Here is a 13209-nt window from a genome sequence, read left to right as displayed (position 1 = left end):
CTTCGGTAAGCCATCCGACTACCGATCTTCAGAAAAAGTGCAAAGACAAAGACCACATAGGTAAAAAAACTGCCAACGTTTCCGTTAAGCTAGTTGCCAGTCCGCTTGTACTCAGTGAGGCACATTTGCAGCCCCTGATGCCTGCTTCTACAGATTCGATGGCCTCTGCTGAGACCCATTCGGAGTCCAGTATGCCACGAGATGCTGCTTTGTCTCTGGAACCTGTGGATGTCTCTACCTTGGATGGGTCCAAAGCCACTGTGCATGCACCGGCTTCTGAGGGTGTATTCCGACCTACCGATATTCATATTAAACAGACAACTTCATTTTCAACTAAAACTACCGAGTTTCTCAGGCCTAGAGTTCGCACTACGCCTAGAAAACAGATGTCCAAAGAGCATGCTCAAACTCACATGCCACAAAAACAAATGCTTAAAATGGCTGAAGACCTTATTGTAATTAGGGGGAAGCCAGCCTTCCCTTGCTAAAAGGTAAAGAATTGAATTTCCTTCTGATTTTACAGACCAGGAGTCTGATGACTTTGACTCTTCTGATTACCAGGAGATATCCCTCCTGTACTGGACATTGTAGATGATGCCTTCTTGGAATCTAGCCTGACCCCTGACTCTCTACCTCCTGCTCCCAGAAAACCTGATAGATGTTACAGGGTACTGGACTCTCACAATTTCTTCTTTAAAAATCCTACTGCGGATCTTGAGACCATTTCACAGGGACCCAAGGGCATTAAGGCTACTAGTGCCAAAAATCCTACTCCCTCTGATAGAGATTCCAGGGCACTGAATAGATGGGGTAAGAAGGTATACGCTTCAACCTTGGCCATTAGGGCCTTAAACTGCCAGTTTCATATGTTAAAAGTATCAGCAGCATATTATTGGATTGCTTAAACATAAAATGATGTTGATTCCCGACTGTGCTGAAAATAAAGATTTATAGGATTTAATGCATTCTGCTGAACAAGTTGGAAAATTTACTTTGCAATGTGGTTTTGATTCATTAGAGACATCTTCAGGGCTGTCACTGGGCCTGTACTTAGAAGGCATGCTTGGCCTAAGGAGCAATCTTTGCAAGGTCATGTTAAAGCTAAATTACTGGATGCTTCCTTAAACCAAGACCGCCTGTTTGGCAACAAAGCAGTATTAGTACTTAGAAAGATGGAGGAAAAAGCTAAATCTATGTAAACTGTTAGATTTCCTGCAAGTACAGCCTCCCAGATTTAGTAGGCATTGAACCACTAAGAATTGGTCCGTTCCTGCCTCTTCTAGGCCTTCAGTACAAACCCAGAACCAGCAGAACACCCAGGCTTCAGTCCCAAGGTACTTACAGGCCGAAGCAGTGGGGGGCTCCCACTTCCAAAGCAGAGAGTAATAAGACTCCCCCCTATGGTAAACTGTCTCAATGACTTAACCTTCCAAGCCATGCTCAATTGACTGTTCCTTTAGGGGGAAGGATTTCCCTGCATGCAAAAAATTGGGAGCTCATTACCCAGGACAAATGGGTTTTAAATGTAGTTTCCCAAGGGTACAGATTCCACTTCCACTCCTTACCAACCCCAAACGGTTGGCCAGACCTACCCCCAAACCAGTGGGCAGAGGCTCAAAAGCAAGTTTTCTCTCTCTTTTAAGCATCAGGGCTATTCAGCCTGTCCCAGAAAAGTGTGGACAAGGTTTCTACTCAAGACTTTTCCTGGTACCCAGAAAAGACGATTCCTGGCGTCCTATCCTGGACCTGTCTATCCTAAACACATTTTTGGTAATCCCAAATTCAAGATGCTAACTCTTCATCAGCTGCTTCCCATGCTAGGCAAAGATGCCTGGTTGGCAACACTGGATTTAAAGGAAGCCTACCTGCACATCCCAATAAGGGAATCTTGCAGAAGATACCTACGCTTCAAAGCAGGCTACATGCACTATCCATTCTCTGCACTGCCCTTTGGCTTATCTACTGCGCCCAGGGTATTCACAAATTGTCTAGCTCCAGTCATTGCATTTTGCAGGCAAAGAAATATTCAAATATACACATACCTGGACGATTTTCTAATTCAGGCAGAAAGCCAGGACATGCTATTACATCATCTGGCATTTGTAAAGTAATTGCCAACGTCTCTGGGCTACACCATAAAAGAAAAGAAATCACATCTTGTACCCTGCTAACAGATTGTATTCCTGGGAGCAAGCTTGAATACAACTTCCCACATGGCCTACCTCACGCCAGAGAAACAAATTCAATTGACAGTGTACTTCAGACTACTGGCCACCAAGACCCAGCTGTCTGCAAGGAAAATACTGCAAGCCCTGGGGTTCATGGCCTATTGCATTCTACTAATTCGATATGCAAGACTGCATATGAGGAAACTACAATGGTATCTAAAAAGCCTATGGTGTCAACATTCTCAGGATCTAGAATCAAGGATTCCTATCATACCTTGTCTCCAGTTAGAGGTCCCTTGGTGGGCAGAGGCCTGCCACCAAAACATTCACATTCACTCTACCCCCTGCCGCCCAAACCCTAACAGACGCATCAGACTATGCATGGGGGGCTCACTTGGCAGGGCAGTGCATTCAAGGCAAATGGAACCCAAATCAAATGCACTTGCATATCAATCAAAAAGAGATGTTAGCTGTACAGAATGCTCTGACAGCCTTCAAGGACCACATTCTTCCAGGACAATTAGTAAAGACGGGCAACACCACTGTTATGTGGTACATAAGCAGGGGGGGACCCACTCATACCCTCTCTGCAGACTAGCCATGGCTCTGTGGAACACAGCCTTGAGCTACCAAGTGCACCTACAGGCTCAATTCCTGCCAGGAAAGCTAAATACACTGGCAGACCTAAGCAGAAATCTCACGGATCCACCTGAGTGGAAACTGGAACCAAAGATATTCAGCATGTTGAGAAACAAATGGGAGGGGAGCATTGATGGACCTGTTTGCCTCCCCCCCAGAACTACCAATTGGACAAATTCTGCACATGAACTCCCCACAAACAAGCTTGGAAAGTGGACACCCTGTCCTGAACTACCAATTGGACAAATTCTGCCCAAGGACTCCCCACAAACAAGCTTGGAAAGTGGACGCCCTGTCCTTCACTTGGAAAAACCTATCAGTTTATGCCTTTCCCCCTCTGCCTGTCCTCTCCAAGGTACCACTAAAGATCAAACAGGACAAACCAAGGACAAGGATTTCACCAGACTGGCCACGCCAACACTGGTACCCCCTCTTGCGCAGTGCATCACTGCTGGTACCATGGCACCTGCCTCAAACCCCTGCCCTGCTTTCCCAGTAGGGGGGGGGGGCAGATTCTGCACCCACAATTTCAAACCCCTCTTGCGCAGTGCATCACTGCTGGTACCATGGCACCTGCCTCAAACCCCTGCCCTGCTTTCCCAGTAGGGGGGGCAGATTCTGCACCCACAACTTCAAACCCTGAACCTGGCAGCCTGGCTAATTACCTGATCTCTCTCCATTACCACCCCTCAATAAGCAAGTGATGGATGTCATCCTGGAGGCAAGGAGGCCTAGTACTAGAAATCCTATGCTGAAAAATGGAAAAGATTCTGTTCCTAGAGCACAACTCAGGGGATGGGCACAGCAGTGCCCAATTTACCCCATATTCTTCAATGCTTAACTGAGATGCTTCACAAGGGCCTTTCCTTTTCCTCCATCAAAATTCATGCCTCAGCCATTTCAGCTCATTACAATACAGAACCACCCCTCTTCCCTCATCCACTGCTGTAGCAATTCCTCAGAGGGGCCAAAAACTTAATACCACCCAGGAGAGCTTCTACTCCAGCCTGGGACCTTAACTTTATATTGGAAAAGCTCACTCTACCTCCCTTTGAGCCAGCTGCAAATGCAGAGTTGAAATTCCTTTCTTGGAAAATGGCCTTCCTTCTAGCCATCACTTCAGCAAGAAGGGTGTCTGAATTACAGGCCCTCGTGGCAATGGAGCCTTTCATCATCTTTCATGCAGACAGGGTGTCCCTTAGTACCATTTCCTCCTTCATGCCCAAGGGTGGTATCCAGTGTGACCCTTAAATCAGTCCATTCATCTGCCAATCTTCTTTTCTAATCCACAGAACAAAGGGGAACGAATACTGCACTCCTTGGACGTGCACAGACAACATCGATTTTACTTGGACAGGACTAAGCCTCTCAGGAAATCTGAACAGCTGCTGGTTGTATTTGCTGCAGGGGCAGAGGGGGAAGGCCATTTCAAAGCCAACCATATCTAAGTGGATAGGCCATTGCATTCATTTCTGCTATAAGCATCATGGAAAACCTACCCCACAGGTGATAAAACCACATTCAACCAGGGCTGCATCTACCTCTACAGCCTTTCTCAGAGGTGTCCCTACCAGGGACATCCTAGAAGCTGCTACCTGGAGTTCTGTACATACCAAGCATTACCACTTGCCAATTTCTTCTAAATCCAGAGCTGAATTTGCCACTGCAGTCTTGCAGGGCCTTATAGCTGGTCCTAATGCCATCTGATGTACCTCCTCCCATCCTTAGCTTTGGGAATCTACCCAAATGTGGTGACTGCAACAGTGAAACAGGAAGAACATAGTACTGTTGTGTACACTTACTATAAATGTAGATGTTCAAGTGTATTCACTGGTCCTGGTTACCCTCCCTCCAGCCCCCTGACTTCTATTGAGTATACCTCTATTCTTGTTTACTATGCTTAAAGCTTTTTGGTGCATTTGCTTTTTCGTTGGAGGTGTAAACTTGTATATAATTGCTTCCCATTATGTGGGCACTTGACATCTGGGGTTATAAAAACTGATGTAATGGCGTCTGCTGCATGCTTTATACCCCTGACTACCTGACGTCATGGAAGATGAGACAGCAGCAGACGCAGGACCCAAGACTTTGATAATCAGGCCGACTGAGGGCTACTGCAAGCAGATAACCCAAATGTGATGACTGCAACAGTGAATACACTCTAACATCTACGTTTATGGTAAGGGTACACAACTGTACTTACTCTGCTTTTCCCTTTGGCTTATCTACTGCGCCCGGAGTATTTACAAAATGCCTGGCTCCAGCCGTTGCATACTGCAGGCAGAGAAATATTCAAATCTACCCATACTTGGACGATTGCCTGATTCAGGATGACAGTCAGGAGTTGCTACTTCAGCACCTGGCATTTGTAAAAAGACTTCTAACTTCACTGGGATGCACCATCAATGAAAAGAAATCACAACTGGTGCCCAGCCAACAAATTGCTTTCCTGGGAGCAAGCTTGAACACAACTTACCAGATGGCATTCCTCACTCCAGAAAAGCAGGTCCATTTGACCAACTGTTTCAACTAATGGTCACCAAAACCCAGCTATCTGCAAGGAAAATACTGCAAGCCCTAGGGTTCGTGGCCTCTCATGCATTTTGCTAATTCCATATGCAAGACTGCATATGAGGAAACTTCAGTGGTATTTAAAAGTCTCTGGTGTCAACATTCTCAGGACCTGGAAATGCTGATTCCTATGATACCTTGTCTAAGGGCAGAGTTTGGTGGGCAGAAGCATGCAGCCATGACAAGGGACTTCTTTTCACTCAACCCCTCGCCGCCCAAACCCTGACAACAGACTCATCAGGCTATGCATGGGGGGGGGGGGCTCACATGGCAGGCAAATGCATTCAAGGCAAATGGAGCCCAGAACAAATTCCCCTGCATATCAATCAAAAAGAGATGCTAGCTGTATCGAATGCTCAAGCAGCCTCCAAATACCTTATCCTTCTAGGACAGCTCCTGATACAGACATATGTTTATGTGGTACATAAACAAGCAGGGCGGAACTCATTCTTACCCACTCTGCAGGTTAGCCATGGCTCTGTGGAACACAGCCTTGAGCAACCAAGTGCACCTACAAGCTCAGTTTCTGCCAAGCAAGCAAAAGTCACTGGCAGATGACTTGAGCAGAAATCTACTGGACCCTCACGAGTGGAAACTGGAACTCATTCAAACTTCTAACCCAGAGGTGGGGAACACTGGAGATGGACCCTTTTGCCTCCCCCCAAAACCACCAATTGAGCAAATTTTGCAGCAAATTTTGCACCAGGAACCCTTACAGCAGAGCCTGGAAGGTGGACATCCTATCCTTTACATGGGAAAACCTCTCAATTTATGCCTTTCCTCCTCTGCCCCTACTCTCAAAAGTACTACTCAAGATCAAACCGAACAGGCCAAGGGCAGTCCTTATTGCACCAGACTGGCCAGGCCAGCACTGGTACCCACTCCTATGCAGACACCTTCCCTGCTGTCTCAGCAGGAGGGACAGATTTTTCATCCATAGCTGCAAACCCTAAACCTTGCAGCCTGGCTTATCCCTTGAATACACCACCAGTGTCCCTCAGCAAACAGGTGCTGGACGTCATCCTTGAGGCCAGAAGGCCTAGTACTAGGAAATTGTATGCTGAAAAGTGGAAAAGATATTGTTCTTGGAGTCTGTCTCAAGGAAAGGACACAGCTGTGCCCACCTTACCTCAAATGCTTGATTACCTAGCAGAGCTGCTCCACAGAGGCCTATTCTCATCTATTAAGATTTATGCCTCTGCCATCTCAGCTCATTGTAATATTGAGCCACCTCTCTCTTCTCGCCCTCTCATCAAACAGTTCCTGAGAGGAGCTAACAGTTTAAGGCCCCCTGGAAGAGCTCCCACCCTGGCCTGGGACCTTGGCTTTGTATTGGAGAAGCTCACACTTCCCTTTGAACCTGTTGCTTCAGCAGAGTTAAAATTCCTCTTGGAAAACAGCTTTACTTCTATCTATTACTTCAGCAAGAAGAGTGTCTGAGTTACAGGCACTAATGGCGGTGGAGTCCTTCATTTTCCATGCTGACAGGGTTTCCCTCAGAACTAACCCTTCCTTTATGCCCAAGGTGTGGTATCCAGTGTGGCTTTAAACCAATCCATCTATTTGCCAGCCTTTTTCCCTAATCCTCCGAATAAAGGGGAAAGTATCCTGCACTCCTTGGATGTGCACAGACAGCTCAGGTTCTACCTTGACATGACTAAGCCTTTCAGAAAATCTGATCAGCTGCTAGTCAGCTTTGCTACAGGGGCAGAGGGCAAGGCCATTTCGAAGCAAGCCATTTCCAAATTGATAGCACACTGCATCCATTTCTCCTACAAGCACCATGGAAAACCTACCCCTCTGGGGATCAAAACTCATTCCACTAGGGCTACTTCAACCTCTACAGCATTTCTCAGGGGAGTCCCTACCATGGGCATCCTGGAGTTCTGTACACACCTTCACCAAGCATTACCACTTACCTATTTTTTCTAAATCCAGAGCTGGCTTTGCTACAGCAGTCTTACAGGGCCTGCTAGCCAGCCCTAACACTTCTAGACTGCATCCACCCTTCCTCAGCTTTGTGAATCAACCCAAGTGTGATGACTGCAACAGTGAAACATGAAGAACATAGTACAGTTGTGTACACAACATAAATGTAGATGTGAGTGTATTCACTGTTGCAGTCCTGGTTTCCCTCCCTCCAGCCCCCTGGCTTTCTCTATCCTTTCTACCTATCCTCTTTATGGCAGGGGTATTTACCTTTTACTGAAGGTGCTCCACACCATGTAATAGCTTCCTATTGTGGGGGCTCCTGATAATCTGGGGCAAGAAAAACTGATGTAATAGCGTCTGCTGCATGTTTTATACCCCTGACAACCTGATGTCATGGAAGAGGCAACAGCATCTGACTCTGAAATCCCAAGACTCTGGTATTAGGGCTGATTGAGGGCTACCTGCAGGCAGATAACCTGTGTGATGACTGCAACAGTAAATAACACTGGTAAGTGTACACAACTGTACTTGGTATAGCTAAAAATATCAGGTTTTCTTTGTGCTCTGTCCTCTATTTCTTTTGAAGCATCTCTTCCTGAGCATTCTCCTATTCAGCCAGCTTTTTCTTCATTTCAGCCTCTGATTTTTGCAGCTTTATCACATCATCTGAATGTCTGTTTAAAGCTCCTTCCATTTTTTTTCCAGCTTTTTTGTGTTGATATACTCCATCAGTGTTTGGTTTATTTTAACCAGGTCTGTGAGCAGTTGTCTTAATTCTTTCTGTAAGTTACTGGAAGTCATGTCTGGAGGTTGCATTGCTTTTTTCTGAACAAGTGCAGAACTTTTCACTGTCAGTGTTTTTTCCTCACTTTTTTGTAGCTGATTTATTTTCTAGGTGCTGTGTATTTCTTTTTTCCTAGCATCCAGGCAGTATACCTTCTAGCCAGTTACTGAAATTTACCCATAAACACAAGTCTACTGGCATTCTTTGTTTCTGTTTTCACATTGGGAGAGCTAGAGTTAAGCTGTTACTCATTGTGTAGCAATCTTGGAGGTTTCGCGAGTGACAAATATTGACCTCATAAAGGATCTTTTATGAATGTTCTGAGTGAAGTAGCCATGCAGTTGTGATAATTACCTAGGTTAGCTTATCCAGGTGTGGAACATGTACAAAGCCAGGTGGTAGCTAGGTACTGTTTTAAGGTTTTGAAACTTGTTAATTTGTCTGTCAGTTTGAGTGAGGAAGAGATGGCATTCCACAATTGAGAAGTATTTGGAGTAATCTACTGCATTGATAGATTTGGTGATAAGCAGAAAACATTTGTGGTTAGATTGCAGGTCTCTGGTACAAGAGTAGTATTGCAGTATGTTTGAGTGCAGGGCATTTTTTGTCATAAGTAACTGTGTTTTGACCAACAGGAAATGTGATAACGTAATTGGGTAATTCTTGACAGCTAAGCTCTTTTCAGGCAATGCCATGACAGGCTTTGTATGAAGTTTTCGCAGCAAATTTTACTTTTTTATAATATGTTTCCAATTTCATTTCTTTTTTCAGTTTTTAAGATTAGTATGAATAGGAGATGCATACCGAAGAGATTGGAGTACTTATGATCTGGCAATGGATTTTCTGGAATTCTGACATATAGCTTAACCCTGTAGAGAGAGCCAACTTAATGGTGGTACTGGTCGAATTTTAGTTGGTCGAAAATTAGGACTTCCAGTAACTTAAGTCTGAGGAACGGCTTCAATTTTAGTGCTGTGGGCTGAGGATATCTGAAAGATATGGCTTTGGTTGCATTTCTGTGGGGGTAACCAGCACTGACTGTTTAGGTTAAGTAAGTGTGAGTTACTTAGCCAAGGGTCTGTAGCAGACGAGAGTTGGATGATTTCTTGAAGTTTTGGGAGAGTTGGGGCAGAGCACACAAGTGTACAGTTGTCTGCATATTGTACACCTGGTGGAAAGTTTGCTTTGCAGAATGAAGATTTACTAAGAATGGACCCAGTATTGTCCCTTGTGGGACTCTACCTGTGACTAGAAAAAATGGATAAAGTTCTTGGTACCATTTCACAGCTTGTCTGTTAGATATGTCACCAGAACAAAGAAGATTGTGCAAATGATGAGAGTTCAAGGAGGAGCTTTTGATGGTAAAGTGTATCAAAGGCTTTTGAGATGAATGAAGAGTGATGAGATTAGTTTACATTCATTTCTATTGTGATTGTGTGATATTAGTGAATCTAAGGAGGGCAGTGGCTGTACTATGACTGGGACAGAAGCCGTGTATTTTGAATCGGAACTTTTGTTAGTGAGGTGGTTGATATGCTGGCATACCTCACAACCTGTTAGCAAAAGAAATCTGGACAAAGGCAAAAATAATGGGGGTACAAAGGCCCAAAATAGGGACAGATTTTTAAACTTGTAAAGTTGCTAGAATAATAGGTTGAATGATATGAAGTCTGAAACTCAATGTCTGTCATTTAGTGACTTCGGTCCTCACTGATTTTCTAGAAAAGCACAAATTTTGTGCAAGAGATCAAAAGTAAGATGAAGCAATCTGGACAGTTTGAGGAGTTCGTTTGCTGGCTGTGGACTCCTTTCCAAGATTTTTTATAGTGGTGTTAAGATTGCGGTTAGTCTCAGATCTGAGAAATCTGTAGAGGTTCTTTTTGTGCAGTGAAATAATGTGACATTTTCCATTTGTCTGAAACCTAATTTTCTGTTAATTGATTGGCTATTAATATGGAGATGGGGTGTACCACAGCATCTTCTGCTAGTTTTAAGTACTTAATTGGCAGGTTATCAGCAGCTAAGGCTGCTGTTTTTAAATAGTGTACACGTTTTCTAATAGAGATTTGTACAGGTTGAAAAGTGAAGCTGTTTGTGTTTTAATATGGTTAATATGTAGAGAGGGATGTCGATATTACTTCAACTATGTTGTTAACCTGTTTACATGGTTTTGCACCGGTCTACCTTTGCTAGATTATAGTTAGTTTTGTAGTAATGCACACTTTTACCGCTTGATGTGCTGAACTGGAAAAAAAAAGGGGGGGGGTGCCCACTTGGATTCATGTTGAAGCATTTTTTTCTCCTGTACAGTTTTTATGGTTAGCAAATTCAGCACAGACTACTGTGTTGTGTAAAGCTACTGTACAGAAGAAACCGTATAAAGAACAGACTGAATGCAAGAAAATCGTTGAACTCTTTAATACTGTTGCTCAAAACAATTATCAGTAAAAATTTTATTCCATTAACTAAACCCTCCTGTTAGAGGCAACAACTCTAAGCGTAAACACATTTGGTCTTAGAATTTAAAAACATCCCTAAAATAGTCATACTTAAGTAATGCAAGTAATACTCATAACTGAATGAAATAAATAGCACATTAAATTTTGTAAAGCTTTTTAAAATTGAATGAAATAAATAGCACATTAAGTTTTAGCTTTTTTAAAAAATTCAGATATTTGACTGTATTAATATAATTATATGCTTTCATAGTGCCCTTTTATTATTTAGCTGTACATAGTTTTAACACAGGTTTAATAGTAACATGATCATTCAAACCTAGTGGGGTGAAAGCGTTTACTCCAACCCGGTTCTCCCAATTCCCTCCCCTAGGGTCAAGATCTACTTGCTCTAGTATACCAAATTTAAATACATTGTGGTCCTTTATTTGTGTAACATTTGTTTACCAGGAAAGTCCAACTAGGCCAGAGCCTATTTTCAGCGGAGGCCTGGGGAGCAATGCTCCAGTCTTATCGAACAAATTTTGTAGGACATTATTTACATTTTTCTCAGTTACTGTGTAAATGCTTGTGTATTTGCTTTTTCAATGGCGCCTCAGTTTTTCCCATGTATAAATTAATTTTTTTACATACGGCTAAATAACATTACGCCCCCCAATTTCTTTTAAACAACACTTTGAAGTGTTAGTAAGAACCGTGTTTATCACACTCAGTGTATGCACATTGATTGCATGTCCCACGTTTCTTGGTTCCTTGCCTATCTTTGGTGTTAGGATGTGTACCTCTCATACGTACTTTCCCTCCTGTCTTAAAAATTAATAGGAATTGGAACATGTTCAAGTAATCACCAAAATAGTTGGCATGGTAGACTTTAGTCCAGTATTAATTTGTATGACAGGACAGAACTTAAAAGTATGTACAAGAGGGGTACACATCCTATCACCAAAGGTGGGCAAGGAAAAAAAAGAAATGTGGGACATGTAGTCAATGTGAACAATCTTGAGTGTGATAACATGCTTCTTGGTAACACTTTAAAAATTGTTTTTTAAAAGAAATTGTGAAAGTAAGGGTATAGTATCTTTAGCAGTATGTAAAAGTAACAATTGTTACGTGAGAAAAACTGAGGACATTGAAGAGAATAGACAAGCGTTTATACAGTATAAAGAGTAAAAATGTAAATAATGCCATATACATTCACACTCTGTGCAGTGTGGAAACCTGGGTTGGGAGTGCAGAGCACACCTGTGGCAATTAAGGCTAAACGCTTTCACACTTCCGGATATGAATGATAGTGTTACTATTAAACCGGTGTTACTACGTACAGCTAAATTATAAAAGTGCCCTATGAAAGAGTTTAATATATTCAAAGATCTTTGTTTTTTAAAAGGGTTTATAAAACAATGTGTTTATTTTATTTCATTCAATTGTGAGTATTGTTTGAGTGTTTTTAGGGATGTTTTAAATCCTACTCTAGGACCAGATATGTTTGTTGCCTCTTTGAGAAGGGTTTAGTTAATAAAAATTTTTTATTGATAATTGTTTTATGTAAAATTATATAAGTAATAGTTACACCTGTATTGATTTTACTCTGATGAAGTCCTAGATACTACAGGACGAAAGTGAGTGGCATTCGTGTTTTCTTGCACTGAGTCCGTTGTTTGTAATGTAGCTATACACAATACAGTTGCCCTTTTTCTTGTTTCTTGGTTGTGTTTTGGTGACTTTGGGGCAACTTCCTTTGGTTATTTAGTGTGAAACTCATAACACATGGTAGGAATAATTTTTTTTTTTTTTTTTGTCCCAGGTACAACAGACTTGATGCGAAGGCAGGTGATTCAGCTACAGAGGTTAAATCGTCACCAAGAGGAACTTACCCAGCTTATGAAGGACATTGCAACGCACATGAAGACCATTGTGACAGAAGTAGGAACTGTGGCTAGTAGCATGGCAGAAATGAAACAAGAATTAAAATGTGAACTTGTTCATCTCCGTCAGGCTTTTGAGAAGACCAATTCTACTCAGGACTCCTCACCACAAGACTCACCAGCTTCCTCAAAATCAGCAGCAGGTCCTTCCACTTTACAACTAACACCCGTACAGTCATCTGGTTTTAGTTCTTCCATATGTACTCTAAGTGTTGCTCCTTGCACGCCACCTGCTCTAAATCCCCAATTTCAGGTCACTAAAAAATAATTTTTTTATAGCCACCAAAACTGTAAATATATTTCCATATTTATTTTGTGGAAAATCAAAGCCACATATTTAATTTTTCATCAGTTTAATCTCCACTCATTGAGGACTAGTTTTCTATTACATTACTGTATTTCATTTTTATGCTGTGGCAGAATTAACTATCCTTTTTAGTTAATTTTCTATGTTCTGTTATATTTTGTTAATAAAACAAGGAAAATTATATTTTTATAAATCAGTCACATTGTGGTGTCTTGTTTTTTGTTTTTTTTTTTTTTTTACTTGGTGCAGTGTGTATCCCTCGTTATTTCAGAAGTAGTTTGTTCATGCTCCCCAGCTTCAAAATATACAAACCAGTCATAATCTATTTTATTAAAACAAAAAAGTTTTTTTTTGGGGGGGGGTCCCCTGCAGCATCCATGTGGGGAACTTCACTCTCTTGATATGTATGTGGTAATTTTGCAGCTAC

At 42.4% G+C, this 13209-nt stretch overlaps 1 long non-coding RNA gene across 1 annotated transcript in view; it reads left to right on the top strand.

Annotated features, from left to right (window-relative positions):
* The window catches only part of LOC122793202, a 57287-nt gene extending 44309 nt beyond the window's left edge, over positions 1-12978 (top strand). The window contains exon 2 of the long non-coding RNA XR_006363451.1: positions 12355-12978. This is a non-coding gene — a long non-coding RNA (uncharacterized LOC122793202). The remainder of the gene's footprint in view (positions 1-12354) is intronic.
* The last annotated feature ends 231 nt before the right edge of the window (positions 12979-13209 follow it).

Source organism: Protopterus annectens, chromosome 2.part0 (assembly GCF_019279795.1).
Source record: "Protopterus annectens isolate FY-2018-M chromosome 2.part0, PAN1.0, whole genome shotgun sequence".
Taxonomy (NCBI): Eukaryota; Metazoa; Chordata; order Ceratodontiformes; family Protopteridae; genus Protopterus; species Protopterus annectens.
Note: the sequence above shows the minus strand (reverse complement) of the source record. Positions and strands in the feature narration are given on the sequence as shown.